The sequence below is a fragment of the Cajanus cajan genome, chromosome 3 (genome assembly GCF_000230855.2).
Source record: "Cajanus cajan strain Asha chromosome 3, NIPB_CcT2T_4, whole genome shotgun sequence".
NCBI lineage: Eukaryota > Viridiplantae > Streptophyta > Magnoliopsida > Fabales > Fabaceae > Cajanus > Cajanus cajan.
Window position 1 is genome coordinate 24,964,667 of NC_138519.1, and position 25,173 is coordinate 24,989,839.

Genomic DNA, 25,173 nt, shown 5'->3' on the forward strand with positions numbered 1-25,173 from the left:
TTATTCAATTTTTGTTATTTGTGTTATGGTATGTGGGGTAGAGGGTGTCACACAAATGATACATATTTATTATTAATAAATACATAAAATATATATATATATATATATTATAATTTTATAATATTATTCATAAATTAATATCAATAATATTATTAGTATATTTATACATAAACTAATAATTTGATAAATATAACTTATTATATATTAATATACTTTTACAAAAATATAAATATACATATCTTATCTACTATATTTATATTTTTGTAAAAGTATATTAATATATACTAAGTTATATTTATCAAATTATCAATTTATCTATAAATATACTAAAAATATTATGGATATTAATTTATTAGCAATATTAAATTATTAATAATATATAAATTTTATTTATTTAGTAATAATAAATATATATCATTTGTTACATTAATAAAAATTATACTATATGTTAACTTAAATAAGTAAATAATGGTATAATTTTAAATTATTATATATATATATATATTGAAATTTTAAAATTATTAAATTTTTAATGGGAGAGATTCAAATTGCACAATTATGATTTTTGAGAGACTAAAATTGTTCAATTAAAAATTAAAGGACTAAAATTGCACAATTACAATTCTTTAGGGACTAAAATTATCCAATTAAAATCTTAGGGATCAAAATTGCACAATTACAATACTTGAGGGATCAAAAATGTAATTAAGCCAAAATTAAATTAATATTTTTTTTAAAAATATTTTTAATGAATGTCTTAGTTTCTTATGTTCAAAATTGACAATTTTTTATTTAATTAAATGAATTTCATAATTTTTTTCAGTCCTTTAATGAAATAAAATATTTTTAATTTTATTATTATTTTTTAAAAAAATTAACATATTTTCTTTAATTATGCATAATTCTTAAATATAAAAGTTTCATAAAAAAAATTTAATATTTTGAGAGGGAATAATTTGTCACAAATTTTTTCACAAAATATTTTAACCTATTTGTGACGAAATTTTGAGAGGGAAAAATCCGTCACTAAATTTTTTCATTTTAGTGACAAAATTTGTGACGGATTTTTTAGAGACGAAGTTCATTCCATCACAAAATCCGTCACAAACATTTTTTTTTATTTAGTGATGAAATTTGTGACGGATTTTTAGAGACGAAAATTTTTCCGTCACAAATATTTTTTTTTTTTGCTTCAGTGACGAAATTTGTGACGGATTTTTAGAGACGGAATATATTCTGTCACAAAATCCGTCACAAAACTCAATAAATTCTTGTCCGTCACAAAACTTATAATTCCCTCACAAAATGCGTCACTATTTGCGATGCTATTTTTTCCGTCACAAAATTCGTCACAAATATTAATTTTTCTAGTAGTGACTATCAACAATGAGAGAACAAGTTTTCTTAAAAATTTTGCATCTAGAATGGAAAAGGTTCTCTCTTTGTGATTGATCATTGGGTTGGTTGGTAAGTAACCTTTGAGCAATGAATGGGTCACCTTCACATGGTGCTTCCTCACTAGAACTAAGACTATCATTTTCTTCTTTTGAGGATGATGAAGAAGATAAAGTGCTTTCCTCACTTAGGATCTCATTGCCCCTAATGATCATGGTCTTTTTTGTGGGGCATTGGGAAGCTATGTGTCCCCTCCCTAAGCACTTAAAGCACTTAATGGAACTAGTTCTAGGCTCATCGGAAGGCTTTTGTTTTTCTTTTTCTTTTCTAGTGGTCTATCCTTTGAATAAGAGGAGTGACCCTCGTTCTTAAAGTCCTTCTTAGGGTAGGGAGTAGTTTCTTTCCTAAAGCTAGGCTTTCTTCTAAGTTGTTGCTCTACCCTCACACAAAGTTGAACTAGTTCATTAAGGTCTCTATAGGGTAGTAGTTCAACCTTGTCCCTAATTTCTAGGTTAAGACCACTTTAGAACCTAGCAATGGTGGTTCTCTCTTCTTCCCTAATTCCAGCCCTTAGCATAAGCAACTCCATTTTTTGCCTATATTCCTCCACACTAAGGTTCCTTTTTTGGAGTCTTTGGAGCTTGTCCATTAACTCCCTCTCAAAATAAGGAGGAATGTGCCTTCTCCTTAAGGCACTCCTAAGTTCATTCCAATATTTAATGGAGGGCTCTCTCATAATTTGTTTTTCTTTCATTAAGGAAGTCCACCAATGCATGGCACTCCCTTGAAAACTAAGGGTGGCCATAGGAACTCTTTTCTCTTCACTCACATTGTGGCAAGTGAAGAGTTGTTCAACCTTCATCTCCCAATCCAAGTAGTCATCAACATTGTCTTTGCCATGAAAGGGAGGAAGATCAAACCTAGGTTCTCTAAGAGATGTTGTTTCATGCCTAGGCCTATGTTGCCTAGGGGGTCTTTGATAGTAGCCATCATCATGGTGACTACTATAAAACCCTTCACTTGAGGATGGTTGAGTGTGTGAATGGTGACTATTGGACCTAGATGATCCTTCTTCATGTTTAGGCCTATGGGACCTAGAAGGCCCCTCACCATCATGTCTTTTGGGCTTAGAAGGACCATGACCCTCATTGGCATGGGGTTTGCTAGTCTCACCCCCCACCACAAGCTTACTCAACAACTCTCTTATTGTTTCATTATTTTTCTCATTTTCTATTTCTTTTCTCCTAATATATTTCCTAAGTTCTCTAAGTTCATCTTTAGTGCTTTTATGACTCTTAGGAGTATGATGACCATGCACACTACTCTCATGAGAATGATCACTCATTTTTGCAAGAGAAAAGGTTTTCAAAAATATTAAGAATTTTGCAAATGAGTGATAAAGATTTTCACAAAAGATTTTCTCTTTTTTGTGCAATACTAAGTACTTGGAGGTCTAAGTATACAAGTTGCACTATCAAGGGAGGTGAGCTACAAGGAGCCACTTAGTAACCAAGCCTTTTCAAGTGGAAATTACTAAACCCCCTTATACTTTTCTTACAAAAAAAATTTTTCACACAAGCAAGCAAGATAGTTGTGTGTGTGTGCACGAAACCCCTAGTAGGCAATGGAAGCCTTCTAAACAAACTTAGTAGCTAAACAAGTAAAAGGAAAGCAAATAAAGCATATACTAGTCGTAGGGTCCTAGGGTGGAAGTCCAAGTGGCACTTGAAGCTTTTTGGGACACTTCCACAAGTCTAAACGAAGTATGAAAGCAAATAAATCTAGGCATGTCCTAATGGAAGCCCAAATGGCACTTAAAGCCTTTCGGGACCCTTCCACATGTACTAACCGAGTCTATGAGTCTTTATTTAGAACTATTTAGGAAGTGGTGGGACTTAAACAATCTCCCAAACAACCACTCCTAAATGTAGGTTTGTATACAATAGCAAATTTAAACAAAACTAACCCAAGTAGGGTTAAAGAGTTACAAGACAAAGGAAACAATCTAAATCAAATTTTTCTTGAAGAATTTCCACCAAGGGCAGTGAGGACAGGTCTGGAACAGTCTTGAAATCAATAGGAAACGCCCCAAGTTGGTCTCCACCAAGCCTTCACCAAGTTCTCCAAATCCGTCACTAATGGCTTCAATTCCGTCTCTAAATGGCTTCCAAAATCCGTCTCTAAAATTAACCTAAAAATCAAAAAAAATTCTTGGCTGCAAAAACAACAAGCAAGTGAGCCTATCCAAGGTGTTTCACTCAGGTTAGGTGTACCTCAATCTCCTTCAAGTATAGACCCCTTTGAGATTAGCCAATATGTCTCAATTAGTCCTTCCTTCCAAGTGTGATGGCTTGAAAAGGATTATGTCTCACCAAGGATTAACAACCATACAAGAAAGAGTAGAGGCCAAGAAATGAAAACTGAAAAGCACAATTTAGAAAGGCTACACTCTAGTAGGAATTAATGAGACAAAACAAAGAGAGCCAAGAAGACACAAAGCAACAAATAAAGGCAAATTTCAAAAGCTAGCACACAAAAGATTAGTCCTAAGAATGGTACTAGAATGGATTACAAAAACCAAAATAAAATTTGTGCTAATGTTTTGAGGGTTTAAATTCTTTTTCCAGCCACTGGACAGCAAACAAACCTCAAGGAAAAATCACACAAAATTTCAAGGCCAAGTGCTACAAAAATTGTTTTGTTTTCACTTTGTTTTTCTAGGTTTTTCTCTTTTGTTTTCTTTTCTTTTTCTTGTATTTTTGTCTTTTTCTTTTCTTTATTTTCTTTAAACACAGAGAGTAATCACTTAGAACAGAGGCCAAAAAATTAATAAAGAGGTTTCCAAGTGGTGGAGAAAAGAAGAGCAAGAAGAGTAGAAGTGTAAGTGTACTAGTCAAAAATTTTAACACAAATTGTTACTAGTTTTGGTACTAGTTTGCTCACTTCTTTTGTACACTTTGATTTTCGTTTTTAATACACTTCTAACTCAGTTTTCTTTTTTCAATACAAGCACAAGACACACAAGGAATTTCTGGTCACAAATTGCTAAGAAACAAATAGCAATTGAAGTTCACAAAAAAAATTGACTCTAGAACATGTTAGGTCTAATAACATGCATTGGAATCTTTTATGAGCACTCTAAGAATTATAAACGTCCAACCAGCAATAACACCATACAAGAACAGAGGTTAACACATTCAGATTCAAAAAGAAAAAAGGCACAACAAGGATTTAATGACAAGTAAAAGAACTACACATGACTCTAAGACAAAACTTGTAGATTAAGAAATGTAAAAAGCTTATATTCTTGATTCTTTTTGGAGTTTCTTTTAAGACGGAATTATTTAGGAGTCCAATGGAAGATAAAAGCAGTCCTAAAACAATTAAAAAGACATACAAAGAATACCTAAGGCACACACAAAGACTGGTTCACAAGAAAATAGAAGATGAACCAAAAACAAGCAAGACAAAGTGAGTGTGTTCTATATATTTATAGATGTGACACAAGAACCACTCAAGGCACACAAACACAAGACACAAAAAAAAATACATGTAGGAACAGTTTAGACACATATTAATATGGATTGAACCGAACAAAACAAGAGAAAGAAGGTTAGGAACGAATTTACAAGGAGACCTGGCTCTTGATACCAAATGATGGAAAATTGTTGGAGAAACCCGGATTGATGTTGAGTTCCCTTCAAGCTCCTCCCTGTATCTTGAACTCCTTGATTCTTCCTAGGCTTGGTTAACGTCTCCTATGGAGGAGGAGGCCTTAAGACCACCACGGTTGGTGGAGAAACTCTCCCAAGAGGCGCCACTCCTTGTTGAAGAGATAAGCCCTTTCAATTCTCACCACATTCTTCTATGAAGGGATAAGAGAATTGGATGAACTCAAAGAGGTTTAGGGACTTTTGGAAGAGAGAAATCTGAACTCTATTCAGAAAATATAATCTCAATTACATCAAAAGTGTTTTACAATGAAGGAAAAACGAAAATATAGGAGTAGTAAGCTTGGAGAGTAAGCTAGTCTTAACCATGGTTCACTAGGAACCATGGTAAGGTCTAGCTAACCACTCATGGTCTAGAGGCTTGAAGAGCAAGCTTCTCACTTAGCTTGCTTGGTAAGCTTGCTAAGGAGAAACTTGTGCTTCAAGCTTCCAAGCTAGAGAACCATCAAACAATTCGGCCAAAGGCAAGTGTGAACACAAGTGTGAACACACTTCTAAGGTGGGCGGCTCTTTGGAATTAAATTACTCCATCCGGTTTGAAAATGGTTAATTTGGTTTAGTTAGGTTCATTCAATGTGAATGGAACCTAGCTAAATCAAATCTATGAAAAATTAGGAGTAAAATGAGTCCAATATGTAAATTTTAGCCTAGGACCACCTTTGACAAAATTGCTAGGAGCACTCTCTCGCTTACTAAGGACACTCTCTATTTTGCTAATGCCACTCCTACTAGAAAAACTAAGAAAAGAATGTATTTCTAGGTTAGGTTAAATGGAGTCAAAGTGTCTAAGTAACCTACCCTAGAAACAATATACAATAGCTACTAAAAAGGAAATAAAGTGCCTCACAAATACAAAGGCAAAAATACACCTATACAAGTATCTACTATATACAAGGTACAAGAAAACAACTATGCAAGTATGTATAATGGAGACTCCTTAGCTCAACCTTCACCCTTCTTGGTCTTACCTCTTCCAAAGGGATCCTTGGGAATTAGATTTCCATCACTTTGCATGTTTCCTAGTGGTTGGACTATGATAATCATGTTTACATGGTAGCAAGGCAAGGTTATTTGGAGGCAAGTTGTGGTTTTGTGAGGTTGTGCTTATGGATGGCTTGTTGCGGTTTTGATGAGTTACTTTGATCTAATCGATTATATTGGTGTTGCTTGACTAGTAACCAAAGATTACTCTCTATAGCTTTGGATCACTATACATATAAATACACACACACACACACACACACACACATATATATATATAGTTGCATAGTATTTTGTTGGTGATGAAACCTTATTATATGTACATATATAGTGTTATTGTGATTCCAAGATCTGTTTATGCGTTAATCTTAGATAGATGTAGTTGTTTCTACTGTTAATTGACGATTCCATTTAAGTGTAGGGGCCATGACAAACCATTACACCTCATAGGATGGAAGTAGATTTTTGTATTGATTTAGCTTCAGGAGTAGGGTCTTTATTAATAGCTCCATATAGAATGATTGCAATAGAGTTGGTTGAGTTGAAGAAATAGGTAGAAGAGCTCTTGGAAAAATAAACCATTAGACCTAGTGTGTTTCCATAGGGTGCTCTAGTTTTGTTGGTTAAGAAGAAGGAAGATGGTGCTAGATTGTGTGTGGACTATCAACAGTTGAATAAATTGATCATTAAGAGTAAATATCCATTACCTCAGATAGTTGACTTAATGGATCGATTGAAGGGAGCTTCTATTTTTTCCAAGATTGACTTGAGGTCAAGTTACCACCAGATCAGAGTGAAGGACATTGACATACCTAAGATCGCCTTCAATTCTAGGTATGGTCACTATGAATATGTGGTAATGTTGTTAGGAGTGACCAATGCCCTTGCTATTTTCATGGAATACATTAAAAAAAATTCTCAGACCCTTTTAAATAAGTTTGTTGTTGTGTTCATTGATGGCATACTTATCTATTCAACATCTTTGGAAGAACATAGGGAGCATATGAGATTGGTGCTAGATGATAAGCAGTTGTTGGCCAAACTCTCTAAGTGTGAATTCTATTTGGATAAGCTGAAGTCATGTAATCTTTATTGATGAGATTGTTATACATCCATCTAAGGTTGAGATGGTGTTATAGTGGGAATGTCTTCAAGCTATTTCTAAGATTAGGAGCTTTGTTAAATTAGCGAGTTAGTGTTAAGTCAGACGAAGACGAAAGCAACTTCTAGCAAGGTTTTGAATGAGACAAATATAATACTTATTGTTATTACTAACAAGTGTGTTAGTGTTTCAGATATAAGTACAAGTAAACTACTGAATTAAAAATATGCATCCATACCATAATCAAGGAGATGTGAGGTAAGCATTGGATAAAGGCTGAGCAAAAGAAGGAACCACATCAGACGAAGACACCCACAAACCCAGACACAAAGGAAATAAAGGATAAGAGCATGAGCAACCAAGATAAAGGGTAAAAGCTAACAAGACGACAGATGAAAAGATCAAACGATCAAACAAAATCAAACCCTACACAAGAAGGAAAATAATGAAGCCTCAGATGATACAAGACCATGGACGCTGGACAAAGCTAAGTCAAAGCACCCCAGACGAAGTCAAGAGCGTGCATAGTTAACCAGATGAATATTCAAATAAATAGACGGAAACCAAGAAGGCCAAACTGCATCTGAAGAACACATGAAGTCATTAAAATAAAAGAAGTGCTTATCCACAAATCAAAGTTGTGTGTGTCAAACCAAGTACACCTACCAATCAGCTAAGGACAACACCTCTATATTAGGAAAATTTTGGAGATATCCTAATGTCAGATATAGGAGCAATCAAATGGTACAAAAGACCTCATAGAATGCAGATTACGCAGATTCAACAAGTAAACATTTAATGTAAGATCAAAGGCATTAAATACAAGAATCCACAAAGCCTGCGTAAAATAAACAAGATTCAGATGATGGTCAGTCAAACATCAAAATAAGGATGAATCACGGACGGAAGAACATTCAACAAATACAAGATTGAAGCATCAGACAAAAAGCCAAAGCAGACTAACTCAAGCACAAGAAAAAAGAAGGTTAAACATCAGACAAAGCTCATGTAACCTTAAAATGAAGAGTAATCGAGGCAAGGCACATCATAAGAACCAGACAAGTCAAGGAAGATAGCAGATGAATTACATGACAGAGGAAACTGGGCATCAATAGATAAATAGATGGAACACGAATAAATGCCAGATGATCATAAAAGCATAAAATACTCAGACAAAAATGTGTCCAATACAAACTATCCCAAAGTGCAAATCAGATGAGACATATGTCTAATGTTAAAAAGAAAGTCAACTATGCATTAGACAAAAAACAACACAAACCGAGAGACACTTGAGATGGAAATAATGTTTGTATATTCATATTGTTGATCAGACCAAAGAAAAGTCAAAGCACTAAACTCAAACGCTGAAGCAAAAGTCAAAATTGAGATGCATAGGACCAACAGATGAAGATGAAGACTGACATGCAAGCAAATAAAGAATCACGTCTCAAGAAATAAGCCAAGACATCGTCTATGACCACACAAAAGCTTTCATCATAAAATGCGTGATCTAAGTGAAGAAACAAAGAAGAAGAGAAGCATGCAAAAGTAGAGCATGCATGTGTCAGAAAAAGTGCATTACTTTTTCAGAAAAGGACAACGGCTATATTGCTACATGATCAGAAAAAGACAAATAATTTCTTGGTCTTAGATAAAGTTAAACACTACTGCAAAAGGACAGAGAAGAACACACACAATGTTTAAGAACAGGAAGCAACATTTAATGCAAGGCCAAATGCATTAAATGAAAGGATCAAACTAGGCGTGAACGACTATATCAACTTCAATGGACATATGCAACGGGAAGCTCCGCGTCAACGGGCATATTTAAAATCAAGCAACAGGCAGATTCTATATATATATATATATATATATATATATATATATATCACTATCTCAAACTTTAAAAGGCTAGCTTTTTTATTGGAAGAAAAAGAGTGATATCAAGCCCACGAGACAGAGACCAAAGATGAGCATACATAGTCATATGTACAATGTTATATGGTATTTTTATCTCTGTAGACTAAGTTGTTCGAAATGTCAGTAATGGACTAAACCTTAGTGAGTGTTGTAAACTTATGTATCCTCTCCATGAGCGTAACCCACACACTCAAAATCTCTGTAAAACTAAGGTAGCAAACCATAGTGAGCGTAGGAAATTTCCCAATCCTCTTTGTGAGAGTTATGTATAAACTCAAACCAAAAATCTCTAGCCAACATCGTAAAGGCTGAAGAGGCTTGGAAAAGAATACTTGTAAAGCCCCGAGGGGTTTGTCAAAGAATACTCACTGCTAGCCAGAAGTGGCTAAGAAGAATATACTAGCGTTGGTGAGTGAAGCCAACCGGCTAGGAGTGGTCGAAAATACTTGGAGAACCAGAAGTGGTTTAAGAATACTAGCGTTGGTGAGTGAAGCCAACAGGCCAAGAGTGGTCGAGAATACTTGGAGAACTAGAAGTGGTTTAAGAATACTAGCATTGGTGAGTGAAGCTGACGGGCTAGGAGTGGTCGAGAATACTCAACGCCAGGAGTGGTCAAGAATACTCAGGTCTAGGAGTGGACGATAATACTCAATGTTCTTTATTTCATATCTAGTGGAACCCTTCAAGTTGAAGGAGACTGGACGTAGCTCTATTGAGCAAACCAGTATAAAATGATTGCATCCTCTTATTTACTTAGACGCAAATCTTCCTTACTGATTAAATCTTTGTGAAAGACTTCGTCCAATGTTTATATACATCTTTAAAACAACTTTTAGACGAAGACGTTGACTTTGCTTGACAAGCTTATTACACTGAAAGTTTCATCTGCTACTTATACTTAAACTAAACTATCTTGAAAAGGAAAATGTAAGAACTTCAATTATTATCTTTACGAAACATTTTCCCTAGTGAACGATAAAGATGCATTAATCATATGTTAAGCAAACTCTGCATAACCGTCTGATATTCAACAGTGTAGTGGATAAAGAGCACTACTATTGTGAAAATGGTTTTAAAATACCTTTGTTCACACACACATATTCAACCCCCCTTCTATGTGTTTTTTCGCTAACTTCAGTTAGTATTAGAGATTCATTGAGAAATTCTCCAAAATAGTAATGTACCTAACTCAACAAAAAAGAATCAACCTTTTGTTTGGACTAATGCTTGTGATGCAAGTTTTCAGGAGCAAAAGAAGAAGTTGACTACTTCTTTAATTTTGGTGTTGCTCAACACGAGTGAGTTATTTGATGTGTTCTATGATGCTTTTCACTAGGATTCAAGGTGTATGTTAATGCAATTGAGGAAGTTGGTGGCATATGCTTCAAGGTAATTAAAGGTTCATGAAAGCAACTACCCTATTCATGACTTGGAGTTAGTAGATGTGTGTTTGTCTTGAAGATCCAGAGACATTACGTGTATGGTGTCAAGTTTAATATTTTAGTGATCACAAGAGTCTAAAATACTTGTTTGATCAAAATAACCTTAATATGTGATAAATGAGGTGGATGGAATTTTAAAAGATTATGATTTCTAGTTTATGTATCATCTTGGAAAGGCCAATGTGGTGGCGAATGGATTGAGTAGGAAATTCATCCATGTTTCTTCACTAATGATCAAGGATTTGGAGCTGATTGAGAAATTCGGAGAGTTAAATCTTTGTGTAGAGTTGGCTCAAGATCATATAAGTTGTGGGATAACCACCATTACTAATGAGTTCTTGGAGTTGGTGAGGGAGAAATAGGTGCTAGATTCGGATTTAAGGAAGACTAGAGATTTGGTAGGCATTGAGAAAGTAGTGGGGTTTGAGGTTATAGGAGATTGAATTTTGAGGTTTAAGGATAAAATTTGTCTACCTCAAGATTCTGAACTGAAAATGATGGTTCTGGTGGAGAGGTACAAAAGTTGGCTTAGTCTACAACTCAATATAACTAAGATATACCAGGACATCAAGAAATATTTTTTATGGTCTGGTATGAAAAGAGAGGTAGCAAAGTCTGTTGCAGCTTGTCTAACCTGTTAGAAAGCTAAAGTTGAGCACCATAATCTAATAGGTTTGTTGTAGTGGATGAAAATTTTGAAATGGAACTAAGATGATAATACTATGGACTTCAAAGTTGATTTGCCTAGGTCAGCTAGGAACAATGATGTTATTAGGGTGATAGTTGATAGCTTGATTAAATATGTTCATTTTCTTCCTATTGACATGAAGTGGTCCTTGGAAAAGCTTACACAGTTATGTATTAGGAAGATAATATGATTACATGGAGTTCTTTCCAATATTATCACTGACACAAATCCGAGGTTCACTTTCAAATTCTAGCAGAGTTTGCACCAAGCTTTGGGAACAAGATTGGAGTTGAGTTCTACTTATGACCCATAGACGGATGGACAATCAGAGAGGACTATTCAATCATTGGAGGACATGTTGAGATCTTGTATTTTAGATCATTTTGGTAGTTAGGATGAGGTGTGTTACCTTTGGTGAAGTTCATGTATAAAAAAAACATTCCATGCTAGTATTTTACTAAAGAGAAGTGTGATTATGGTTAAAGTGTTTTACTAAAAGGGTTAAAGGTGGGTTAAGGAGTTAAGAAAGGATATATTAGTTTCATTCTTATGCTTCTCATTTTTCTTTCTACATTTATGTGTGAAAAACCGGGAGAATTAAATATCATTGGAAATCACCCCAGAGATTCATGCCCTTCATCTAGTGTTAATTGAGGTAAAGGGGTGAGTAGTCTCACTCTAGGCATGGGATCTATGTTGAATAGTGAGATTGAACCCTAATCTTTTTTTTGTTGTATGTGTCATATGAGGGAGAAATCCTAATTTGTGACTTAACTTGTGCTTTTGTTTCTCATATGATTCTTCAATACTCTAATTGATGTTATTTATAATTGAACGTAATAGATTAATCTTGTGGATCTTGGATTGCCCATGGGTTCATGTGGGAACCCTGAGGAATAATTGGTATGAGCATGTGGATTTGAGTAATTGATGACTTAATTGTATAGTAGTAGACTTTAATTTGACATCTTACCAATTGGATTTGGATTGAAAGTGTTAATGAATGGTTTAAAAAAGGTTAGAAACCTTTGAGTATAATGTCGAGTTCTGGTCTATTGTAGTTTGTTTCAAGCAACCTTAGACTCACTCTAAGAAAATTTATCTTGTTTCAAGCAACCTTAGACTCACTCAAGCAAGTCTTAACAGAGAGTTTTGCGTAGCTACTTGCTTTGAGAAAATTTTATCTTGCTTTGAGCGAGCTAACCTTGCTCAACGCTCACTCTAAGTGAGTTGACATCACTTAAGTAAATAATTGGATCTCTTAAGTGAATATATGGCCAAATTTGCTTTTGTAGTCTTCCGTTAAAGTTGTAGCCCTAGATATTAGCTCTCAAATGTCATTGGAATCACCTAAAAAGGAGATCTATAACTCAAGTTATGATCAAATTAGTGACGGAGATCATGCTGTCAAATTTAGGTTGGAATGTTGTGGTTTTGTAATTAATAAAAATAGTAGATGATAAAATTAACTCTAGAGGTTATCATAGAAGTTATAGATAATTGTTGTAGCTTTCTAAAAAAATAAAGATCAACTTGATAGCAAGTAAATAACTCTAGATATTGTGTTTGGACTACATGATATTGTGAGATACAAATGATGTGAAATAGTATTGGTGAATTGGCAAATCAATGCATGTGGATCCTGCGAGGGTTATACAATGACAAATTGGAAAATTGTGAATATGCATTGTGATAAAATGATATTGCATTAATTCTTGTATATGAGGCATGCATCATGTGCATGAAATATTTTACAATCGTATATGAGATTTTGCCTTTGGACAATGTTAAAATGTTTTATTGACATTACATGCATATGCACATTGAAGTTTGTGTCTATTACATTATTGTGTTAATGTGCATTTGTGTGATGAATGTTGTTGTAAACTGTGATTGATTTTGTTGCACTATCTTTTCATTGGTGTATATGTGTGTGTGTGTTGTTGTTGTCGTTGTTATACCCAACTGTTGTGCATTTGGAAATTTGGCTATGTTTTATGTCGTGAGTCAAAGTGAGATGTTTTTCACTCTCCTTTTCTTTTTTGGTGCTCTTATGTATATGTTGTAGTTGAGGATCATCATGTGGATGATGAGACTGGAGATGAGGCTTATGCCTTGTGTTGGGCGTTGTGTTATAATAGGATGCGACATTGGGAATTCACTAGGATTCCATTTTGTTAGTTCTTTATATTTAAGACTTCATGCTGGATTTCGTTTTATAATTACTATACTGAACATTTGTATTAGTTATTTTTGGTGGTGTGTTACCAATTTACCATGTGATACCTTTATTCAAGGAGATTTGTGAACCTTTGTGTTTAATCAATAAAGTTTATTTTCAAACATTTTCTCATCTTCATTATTCTATACACATATGTTAATATGTGAGGTAAAGGGTGTCATATTTATTGACATTGTTAGGTTTATTGCATTCAAGGTATTGTCCATTTTGGCATTCTTGTTGAGACGTCATGGTTTTCACCCTTGGTCTCCACTCGTAAGTAATGTGAAACTTTAAGATGTACCATCAAAATAAGCTCTTTAGTCAAGGCTAAGGAGAAAGACTGACCTAAGTCTTCCTTTTAATGTTAATGTTTCAACTGTAAATTTGATGACATTGCTTGAATCACCACATCCGAGTTATTATTCATTTTTGAATTCGTTGAATTGTCACAACTTTGTTTTTGAGAAAACATCTTGATAGATCAAGGGAGGAAGATATGTATGAACTTTTTAACTTCAACTCTAAATTAAATAAGTGACGAGAGACTTTTAATAAATATTTTCTTTTCCAATAATTATAAAGATTCATATGATGTTAAAAACCCAAGATTTAATGGGTAAAATGTATAATTAAGGATCAAAGATTTTTTTTAACATATTTCTAAATTAAGTTCAATTATATATTTCTTTGATATCGAAATTATATGTTTATGCATGTTTTTATATAGACTCCTTTCATGTTCGGCATTATTAATATTGATAGGTCATATAAAAAAACTTATGGCCACTGTCGGGGTGTGACATGACCGAATCGAATAACTAAATAAATTAGGTATTGTTACTTTAGGTAGCCATATCTTCCTCCTTTTTTTTCTACCTAGCGTAGATTATAAGTAAAAAGTAGTGATTTAAAACTCGGACCGGCCTGGCCGGTCAGATCAGTTGGACTGGGAATTGGTGGTCTAGCCGATCCGAATCTTAAGTTGGATCGGTTATGTAGTTGACCCATTTCAAACCGGATTGAACCGGTCAATTTTCCGGTTCAACCGGTGAACCGGTGGGTCAAACCAGTTCAACCACTTTTTTTTTTTTATAAATTTTTTTAAAGGACTATAAACCACAAAAATAATAATGAAAATTGAATCTCTTAATGGAAAAGCAAGGAGTCTTATTAAATATAACAATAACTACTAGTTCTAATATATTTGTTTGTAATATATACAACTTAAATAACTTTTATAGTATATTATTAATTTTAAATTATATATTTAATAATATAATATCTATGTAAATATTACATATATTATTTTGTAATATTAATTGCAAACATATTATATATGTACATATTATTTATATTTTTAATTTGTATTAATATACCGTTTAACATATAATTTTTTATGTATTTTTTTATAAAATAAAAATAAAAATAATTTTAAATAAGATAGAAAAATTAAAATTTAAAATAAGATATGAATTTATTAAAATTTATAAGTATAAAATATATTTAATATGAATATTTTTTTAAGAAAAATAAATAAAAACTGAGTCATGCGGTTCAACTAGTGACCCACCGGTTCAACCTTTGGCCTATTGACCGAGTACCTTAACCGGTTTGATGACCGGTCCGATTTTTAAAACTATGGTAAAAAGAGTTATAAATATATATATATAGGGAGCATATCAAGTGAGAGAGAATTTATTATGAGAGATGAGAGGGTTAAAATATAACCCTTAGATTAATCAAGTGAGAGGAAATTAATCTAAGGGTTATATCTCATAATAAATTTTCTCTCACCCGATATGCTCCCTATATATATATATATATATATATATATGAGGGATCTGCTTAGTCTAGAAATAAGTCTATATAGATTTATTACGTTCAATAACTTATGTTCAACATCAATTTTGAACAATCTAACCGTTGAATTTAAAGTTCTTAATGCATAAACCATATATGCAATTTTTTTAAAAATTTAAAAATCATTTAATACTTCATTTCATTAATTCAAATTAACATATAATCATAAAATTTATTTCAAGATCAATTTATTTCAAAAGTGACTCTAAAATTCTTGCTATTCACTTTTCTTAATCTAATTGTTCTGCTGACTAAATTACTTTGATTGCAACAATTTCATATTAATTCATAAACTAACGTTTCTTTGTTTATTATGATTACTTTTCAAATTTTAAGATCTCAAATTCGAGTCTTAAGTTTAATAAAAAATAATCTTGAAAAGAATAGTTTTAATGCAATCAAAATTTTAAGAAAAACTAATTTTTGGTGAAGTTAGTAGATATTTTTTTATCAATATTATGATATTTTGTTTTCTGAAAATGATAAATATGCTAATGCATCATTATATGGTCAAGAGATCCTAACTAGGTTAGCACCTCAGACCACACCATTCATCTGCAGCATATCAAAAATGACTAAAATATAAAGGAATGTAAAAATAAATTCAGTAATGAGAAACTAATTTTTGGTGAAGTTAATAGATATGAAGAAATTAATCTAAGGGTTATATTTTAACCCTCTAATCTCTCATAATAAATTTCCTCTCATTCGATATGGTCCCTATATATATATATATATATATGAGGGATCTGCTTAGTCTAGAAATAAGTCTATATAGATTTATTACGTTCAATAACCTATATTCTACATCAAATTTGAACGATCTAACCGTTGAATTTAAAGTTCTTAATGCATAGATCATATCTGTAAATTTTTTAAAAATTTAAAAATCATTTAATACTTCATTTCATTAATTCAAATTAACATATAATCATAAAATTGATTTCAAGATCAATTTATTTCAATAGTGACTCTAAAATTCTTGCTATTCACTTTTCTTAATCTAATTGTTCTGCTGACTAAATTACTTTGATTGCAACAATTTCATATTAATTCATAAACTTACGTTTCTTTGTTTATTATGATTACTTTTCAAATTTTAAGATCTCAAATTCGAGTCTTAAGTTTAATAAAAAATAATCTTGAAAAGAATAGTTTTAATGCAATCAAAATTTTAAGAAAAACTAATTTTTGGTGAAGTTAGTAGATATTTTTTTTATCAATATTAGGATTTTTTTTTTTGAAAATGATAAATATGCTAATGCATCATTATATGGTCAAGAGACCCTAACTAGGTTAGTACCTCAGACCATACCATTCATCTGCAGCATATCAAAAATGACTAAAATATAAAGGAATGTAAAAATAAAATCAGTAATGAGAAACTAATTTTTGTTGAAGTTAATAGATATGAAGAAATTAATCTAAGGGTTATATTTTAACCCTCTAATCTCTCATAATAAATTTCTTCTTACTCGATATGCTCCCTATATATATAAATATGAGGGATCTGCTTAGTCTAGAAATAAGTCCATATAGATTTATTATGTTCAATAACTTATATTCTACATCAAATTTGAACGATCTAACCGTTGAATTTAAAGTTCTTAATGCATAGATCATATATGTAAATTTTTTAAAAATTTAAAAATTATTTAATACTTCATTTCATTAATTCAAATTAACATATAATCATAAAATTTATTTCAAGATCAATTTATTTCAAAAGTGACTCTAAAATTCTTGCTATTCACTTTTCTTAATCTAATTGTTCTGCTGAGTAAATTACTTTGATTGCAACAATTTCATATTAATTCATAAACTAACGTTTTATTTTTTATTATGATTACTTTTCAAATTTTAAGATCTCAAATTCGAGTCTTAAGTTTAATAAAAAATAATCTTGAAAAGAATAGTTTTAATGCAATCAAAATTTTAAGAAAAACTAATTTTTGGTGAAGTTACTAGATATTTTTTTATCAATATTAGGAATTTTTTTTGAAAATGATAAATATGCTAATGCATCATTATATGGTCAAGAGATCCTAATTAGGTTAGCACCTCAGACCACACCATTCATCTGCAGCATATCAAAAAACTAAAATATAAAGGAATGTAAAAATAAATTCAGTAATGAGAAACTAATTTTTGGTGAAGTTAATAGATATGAAGAAATTAATCTAAGGGTTATATTTTAACCCTCTAATCTCTCATAATAAATTTCCTCTCATTCGATATGGTCCCTATATATATATATATATATATATATATATATATATATATATATATATATATGAGGGATCTGCTTAGTCAAGAAATAAGTCTATATAGATTTATTACGTTCAATAACCTATATTCTACATCAAATTTGAACGATCTAACCGTTGAATTTAAAGTTCTTAAGGCATAGATCATATCTGTAAATTTTTTAAAAATTTAAAAATCATTTAATACTTCATTTCATTAATTCAAATTAACATATGATCATAAAATTGATTTCAAGATCAATTTATTTCAATAGTGACTCTAAAATTCTTGCGATTCACTTTTCTTAATCTAATTGTTCTGCTAACTAAATTACTTTGATTGCAACAATTTCATATTAATTCATAAACTAACGTTTCTTTGTTTATTATGATTACTTTTCAAATTTTAAGATCTCAAATTCGAGTCTTAAGTTTAATAAAAAATAATCTTGAAAAGAATAGTTTTAATGCAATCAAAATTTTAAGAAAAACTAATTTTTGGTGAAGTTAGTAGATATTTTTTTATCAATGTTAGGATTTTTTTTTTTTGAAAATGATAAATATGCTAATGCATCATTATATGGTCAAGAGATCCTAACTAGGTTAGCACCTCAGACCATACCATTCATCTGCAGCATATCAAAAATGACTAAAATATAAAGGAATGTAAAAAAAATTCAGTAATGAGAAACTAATTTTTGGTGAAGTTAATAGATATGAAGAAATTAATCTAAGGGTTATATTTTAACCCTCTAATCTCTCATAATAAATTTCCTCTTACTCGATATGCTCCCTATATATATATATATATGAGGGATCTGCTTAGTCTAGAAATAAGTCTATATAGATTTATTATGTTCAATAACTTATATTCTACATCAAATTTGAACGATTTAACCGTTGAATTTAAAGTTCTTAATGCATAGATCATATATGTAAATTTTTTAAAAATTTAAAAATTATTTAATACTTCATTTCATTAATTCAAATTAACATATAATCATAAAATTTATTTCAAGATCAATTTATTTCAAAAGTGACTCTAAAATTCTTGCTATTCACTTTTCTTAATCTAATTGTTCTGCTGACTAAATTACTTTGATTGCAACAATTTCATATTAATTCATAATCTAACGTTTCATTGTTTATTATGATTACTTTTCAAATTTTAAGATCTCAAATTCGAGTCTTAAGTTTAATAAAAAATAATCTTGAAAAGAATAGTTTTAATGCAATCAAAATTTTAAGAAAAACAAATTTTTGGTGAAGTTACTAGATATTTTTTTATAAATATTAGGATTTTTTTTTTGAAAATGATAAATATGCTAATGCATCATTATATGGTCAAGAGATCCTAATTAGGTTAGCACCTCAGACCACACCATTCATCTGCAGCATATCAAAAATGACTAAAATATAAAGGAATGTAAAAATAAATTCAGTAATGAGAAACTAATTTTTGGTGAAGTTAATAGATATGAAGAAATTAATTTAAGGGTTATATTTTAACCCTCTAATCTCTCATAATAAATTTCCTCTCAGTCGATATGGTCCCTATATATATATATGAGGGATCTACTTAGTCTAGAAATAAGTCTAGATAGATTTATTACGTTCAATAACTTATATTCTACAACAAATTTGAACGATCTAACCGTTGAATTTAAAGTTCTTAATGCATAGATCATATCTATAAATTTTTTAAAAATTTAAAAATCATTTTATACTTCATTTCATTAATTCAAATTAACATATAATCATAAAATTTATTTCAAGATCAATTTATTTCAAAAGTGACTCTAAAATTCTTGCTATTCACTTTTCTTAATCTAATTGTTCTGCTGACTAAATTACTTTGATTGCAACAATTTCATATTAATTCATAATCTAACGTTTCATTGTTTATTATGATTACTTTTCAAATTTTAAGATCTCAAATTCGAGTCTTAAGTTTAATAAAAAATAATCTTGAAAAGAATAGTTTTAATGCAATCAAAATTTTAAGAAAAACTAATTTTTGGTGAAGTTAGTAGATATTTTTTTATCAATATTAGGATTTTTTTTTTTGAAAATGATAAATATGCTAATGCATCATTATATGGTCAAGAGATCCTAACTAGGTTAGCACCTCAGACCATACCATTCATCTGCAGCATATCAAAAATGACTAAAATATAAAGGAATGTAAAAATAAATTCAGTAATGAGAAACTAATTTTTGGTGAAGTTAATAGATATGAAGAAATTAATCTAAGGGTTATATTTTAACCCTCTAATCTCTCATAATAAATTTTCTCTTACTCGATATGCTCCCTATATATATATATATATGAGGGATCTGCTTAGTCTAGAAATAAGTCTATATAGATTTATTATGTTTAATAACTTATATTCTACATCAAATTTGAACGATCTAACCGTTGAATTTAAAGTTCTTAATGCATAGATCATATATGTAAATTTTTTAAAAATTTAAAAATTATTTAATACTTCATTTCATTAATTCAAATTAACATATAATCATAAAATTTCTTTCAAGATCAATTTATTTCAAAAGTGACTCTAAAATTCTTGCTATTCACTTTTCTTAATCTAATTGTTCTGCTGACTAAATTACTTTGATTGCAACAATTTCATATTAATTCATAAACTAACGTTTCATTGTTTATTATGATTACTTTTCAAATTTTAAGATCTCAAATTCGAGTCTTAAGTTTAATAAAAAATAATCTTGAAAAGAATAGTTTTAATGCAATCAAAATTTTAAGAAAAACTAATTTTTGGTGAAGTTACTAGATATTTTTTTTATCAATATTAGGATTTTTTTTTTGAAAATGATAAATATGCTAATGCATCATTATATGGTCAAGAGATCCTAATTAGGTTAGCACCTCAGACCACACCATTCATCTGCAGCATATCAAAAATGACTAAAATATAAAGGAATGTAAAAATAAATTCAGTAATGAGAAACTAATTTTTGGTGAAGTTAATAGATATGAAGAAATTAATCTAAGGGTTATATTTTAACCCTCTAATCTCTCATAATAAATTTCCTCTCACTCGATATGGTCCCTATATATATATATATGAGGGATCTACTTAGTCTAGAAATAAGTCTATATAGATTTATTACGTTCAATAACTTATATTCTACAACAAATTTGAATGATCTAACCGTTGAATTTAAAGTTCTTAATGCATAGATCATATCTATAAATTTTTTAAAAATTTAAAAATCATTTAATACTTCATTTCATTAATTCAAATTAACATATAATCATAAAATTTATTTCAAGATCAATTTATTTCAAAAGTGACTCTAAAATTCTTGCTATTCACTTTTCTTAATCTAATTGTTCTGCTGACTAAATTACTTTGATTGCAACAATTTCATATTAACTCATAAACTAACGTTTCATTGTTTATTATGATTACTTTTCAAATTTTAAGATCTCAAATTCGAGTCTTAAGTTTAATAAAAAATAATCTTGAAAAGAATAGTTTTAATGCAATCAAAATTTTAAGAAAAACTAATTTTTGGTGAAGTTAGTAGATATTTTTTTATCAATATTAGTGTGACACCCTCTACCCCATTATTAATATACAACAAATGTAACAATAAAATATTCCTTTTCTTCTTTTTGGGTAAATAAAATCTTTCATAGTTGACAAATATTTCAAATATAACAAGGTAGAAGATTCACATTCGTAACTCATAAATCATAACTCCAGTGTAAAAATTATAAAAGAAAAGAAGTTAAGATTTTCAATACAATTTAGTGTAAAACAAGAAATCATATATATACAAATAATAATAAAGGAAATATAAATTAACTCCAGTAAAGGTGGCAGTGCCTCCTAGTTAGGAATCAATTTATATTTTCCAAATCATGTAATAAAATATAACAAGGATATTCATTCTGGTCTTTTATCAAGAACGTTCAAATTACAATTCTTAACATACAATTTCCTTGAATTATAAACTTTATCTACGATATCTCTTCGTTAGAAATTACAAAGAAGAGAAACTAAAGTTATTAAAACAATAACATATTAAACTAAAAATAACTATGCCCCGATGTCACATCCTATCAGAGCATGCCCAATTGAAGCCTTTAAGCCTCATCACCAACATCCCCATGATGCTGATTATCTGCAACATAATTTAAAACATATACAAAAATAACAAGGGAGTGAGAAACATCTCACTCAGTTTCAGGTGAAGAATAAAGGTTAGATAGCACCCACACACACACAACAAATATAAGTCACATGTAAACAATACACATACATCATCAATATTACAAATACATTCATTTATCATGCAATGATGTCATGGACTCATCTCATAAATGCATGCATGTGGCGCCATACGGAAGTTTCACATATCATCACTGGTGACCCAAAGGTACACCTGGTTACATCACTGGTGACCCTAAGGTACACCTGGTTACATCACTGGTGACCCTAAGGTACACCTTGTTACAAGTTACATCACTGGTGACCCTAAGGTACACCTTGCTAGCATGTTACATCACTGGTGACCCTAAGGTACACCTTGTTAGCATGTTACATCACTGGTGACCCCAAGGTACACCTCGTTAGCAAGTTACATCATTGGTATGCGGCCTCAGCGGCACACCTAGAATAATATATGCGTATGATGCATGCCATACCATCATAATCTCATTGACTCAATATTTAACTTGTTACATAATTTCATTTAGTACATCATGTCCTCATTTGTCATAGTCTCATAATCATAGTTTGTCTCAATAGTCAATTCTTAGGTCTCATGTCATTTGTCCATATTTCACAAGGTCATGTCATCAATACTCCTCATAAGGTCCGCATAGGTATTCACAGAGATTCAGAGAGCATTCTTATTCATATTAAAACTCATGTATTATTAACATTAATTTCATATTCATTTATTACTTCAACAAAGAAAAAGGTAGAATAAATAGAAAATCAGACAGAACAACGACACTTTCAACAAAAACAAAGTAGAATAAATAGAAAATCGGACAGAACAACGGCACCTTCAACAAAAAGCAACGTAGAGTAAATAGAAATTTAGACAGAACAACGGCACCTTCAACAAAAAGCAAAGTAGAGTAAATAGAAATTAAACAGAATAACGACAAAGGATTGGGGGCCAATCCGACAAACAACTATCCAACAATTATCCCCACACCCTTGAGCGAGGTTCTCACTCCCCCCCTTACCTGGATAGGCGGAGTTGGAACTTGGGCAGGGTCTCCTCCACTGGATCCCCTTTTTTTCTTTCCCTCTCTCTTTCTTTCTTTCTTTCTCTCTCTCTCTCTTCTCTCTCTCTCTCTTTCTCTTTTCTTTCTCTCTCTAAAATTTTCACTTCTTCTTCTCTGTACCAAATTTTCACCCCCCTGCCCCTATTTATAGGCCTCCTGGCGCAACCGGAACGGCCGTACTGATTTCGGAACGGCCCGTTCCGGATCCTTCAAACGTGGGCAAATTTCTCAACTGGAACGGCCCGTTCCAAAATCGGAACGGCCCGTTCTGAAACCAGAACGGCCCGTTCCAAAACCCAGCAGAACGGCCCGTTCTCCCTCCGGAACGGCCCGTCCTCCTTCCGGAACGGCCCGTTCTGGACCCGTTCCCAACTTAAAAATTTTGCTCATTTTTAATGCTCAGAACGGCCCGTTCCACTTTCGGAACAGCCCGTTTCGAGTTACTCAAATACCCCTAATACCTTTATAAAATTACGAAAATGTCCTCAGTAATTACAAAAATGCCATTACTAATAAAAATATCCTTTTAAGGAAATTGGGGTGTTACAATTAGGATTTTTTTTTTGAAAATGATAAATATGCTAATGCATCATTATATGGTCAAGAGATCCTAACTAGGTTAGCACCTCAGACCATACCATTCATCTGCAGCATATCAAAAATGACTAAAATATAAAGGAATGTAAAAATAAATTCAGTAATGAGAAACTAATTTTTGGTGAAGTTAATAGATATGAAGAAATTAATCTAAGGGTTATATTTTAACCCTCTAATCTCTCATAATAAATTTCCTCTTACTCGACATGCTCCCTATATATATATATATATATGAGGGATCTGCTTAGTCTAGAAATAAGTCTATATAGATTTATTATGTTCAATAACTTATATTCTACATCAAATTTGAACGATCTAACCGTTGAATTTAAAGTTCTTAATGCATAGATCATATATGTAAATTTTTTAAAAATTTAAAAATTATTTAATACTTCATTTCATTAATTCAAATTAACATATAATCATAAAATTTATTTCAAGATCAATTTATTTCAAAAGTGACTCTAAAATTCTTGCTATTCACTTTTCTTAATTTAATTGTTCTGCTGACTAAATTACTTTGATTGCAACAATTTCATATTAATTCATAAACTAACGTTTCATTGTTTATTATGATTACTTTTCAAATTTTAAGATCTCAAATTCGAGTCTTAAGTTTAATAAAAAATAATCTTGAAAAGAATAGTTTTAATGCAATCAAAATTTTAAGAAAAACTAATTTTTGGTGAAGTTACTAGATATTTTTTTTATCAATATTAGGATTTTTTTTTTGAAAATGATAAATATGCTAATGCATCATTATATGGTCAAGAGATCCTAATTAGGTTAGCACCTCATACCACACCATTCATCTGCAGCATATCAAAAATGACTAAAATATAAAGGAATGTAAAAATAAATTCAGTAATGAGAAACTAATTTTTGGTGAAGTTAATAGATATGAAGAAATTAATCTAAGGGTTATATTTTAACCCTCTAATCTATCATAATAAATTTCCTCTCACTCGATATGGTCCCTATATATATATATATGAGGGATCTGCTTAGTCTAGAAATAAGTCTATATAGATTTATTACGTTCAATAACTTATATTCTACATCAAATTTGAACGATCTAACCGTTGAATTTAAAGTTCTTAATGCATAGATCATATCTATAAATTTTTTAAAAATTTAAAAATCATTTAATACTTCATTTCATTAATTCAAATTAACATATAATCATAAAATTTATTTCAAGATCAATTTATTTCAAAAGTGACTCTAAAGTTCTTGCTTTTCACTTTTCTTAATCTAATTGTTCTGCTGACTAAATTACTTTGATTGCAACAATTTCATATTAATTCATAAACTAACGTTTCTTTGTTTATTATGATTACTTTTCAAATTTTAAGATCTCAAATTCGAGTCTTAAGTTTAATAAAAAATAATCTTGAAAAAAATAGTTTTAATGCAATCAAAATTTTAAGAAAAACTAATTTTTGGTGAAGTTAGTAGATATTTTTTTATCAATATTATGATATATTTTTTTGTGAAAATGATAAATATGCTAATGGATCGTTATATGGTCAAGAGATCCTAACTAGGTTAGCACCTCAGACCACACCATTCATCTGCAGCATATCAAAAATGACTAAAATATAAAGGAATGTAAAAATAAATTCAGTAATGAGAAACTAATTTTTGGTGAAGTTAATAGATATGAAGAAATTAATCTAAGGGTTATATTTTAACCCTCTAATCTCTCATAATAA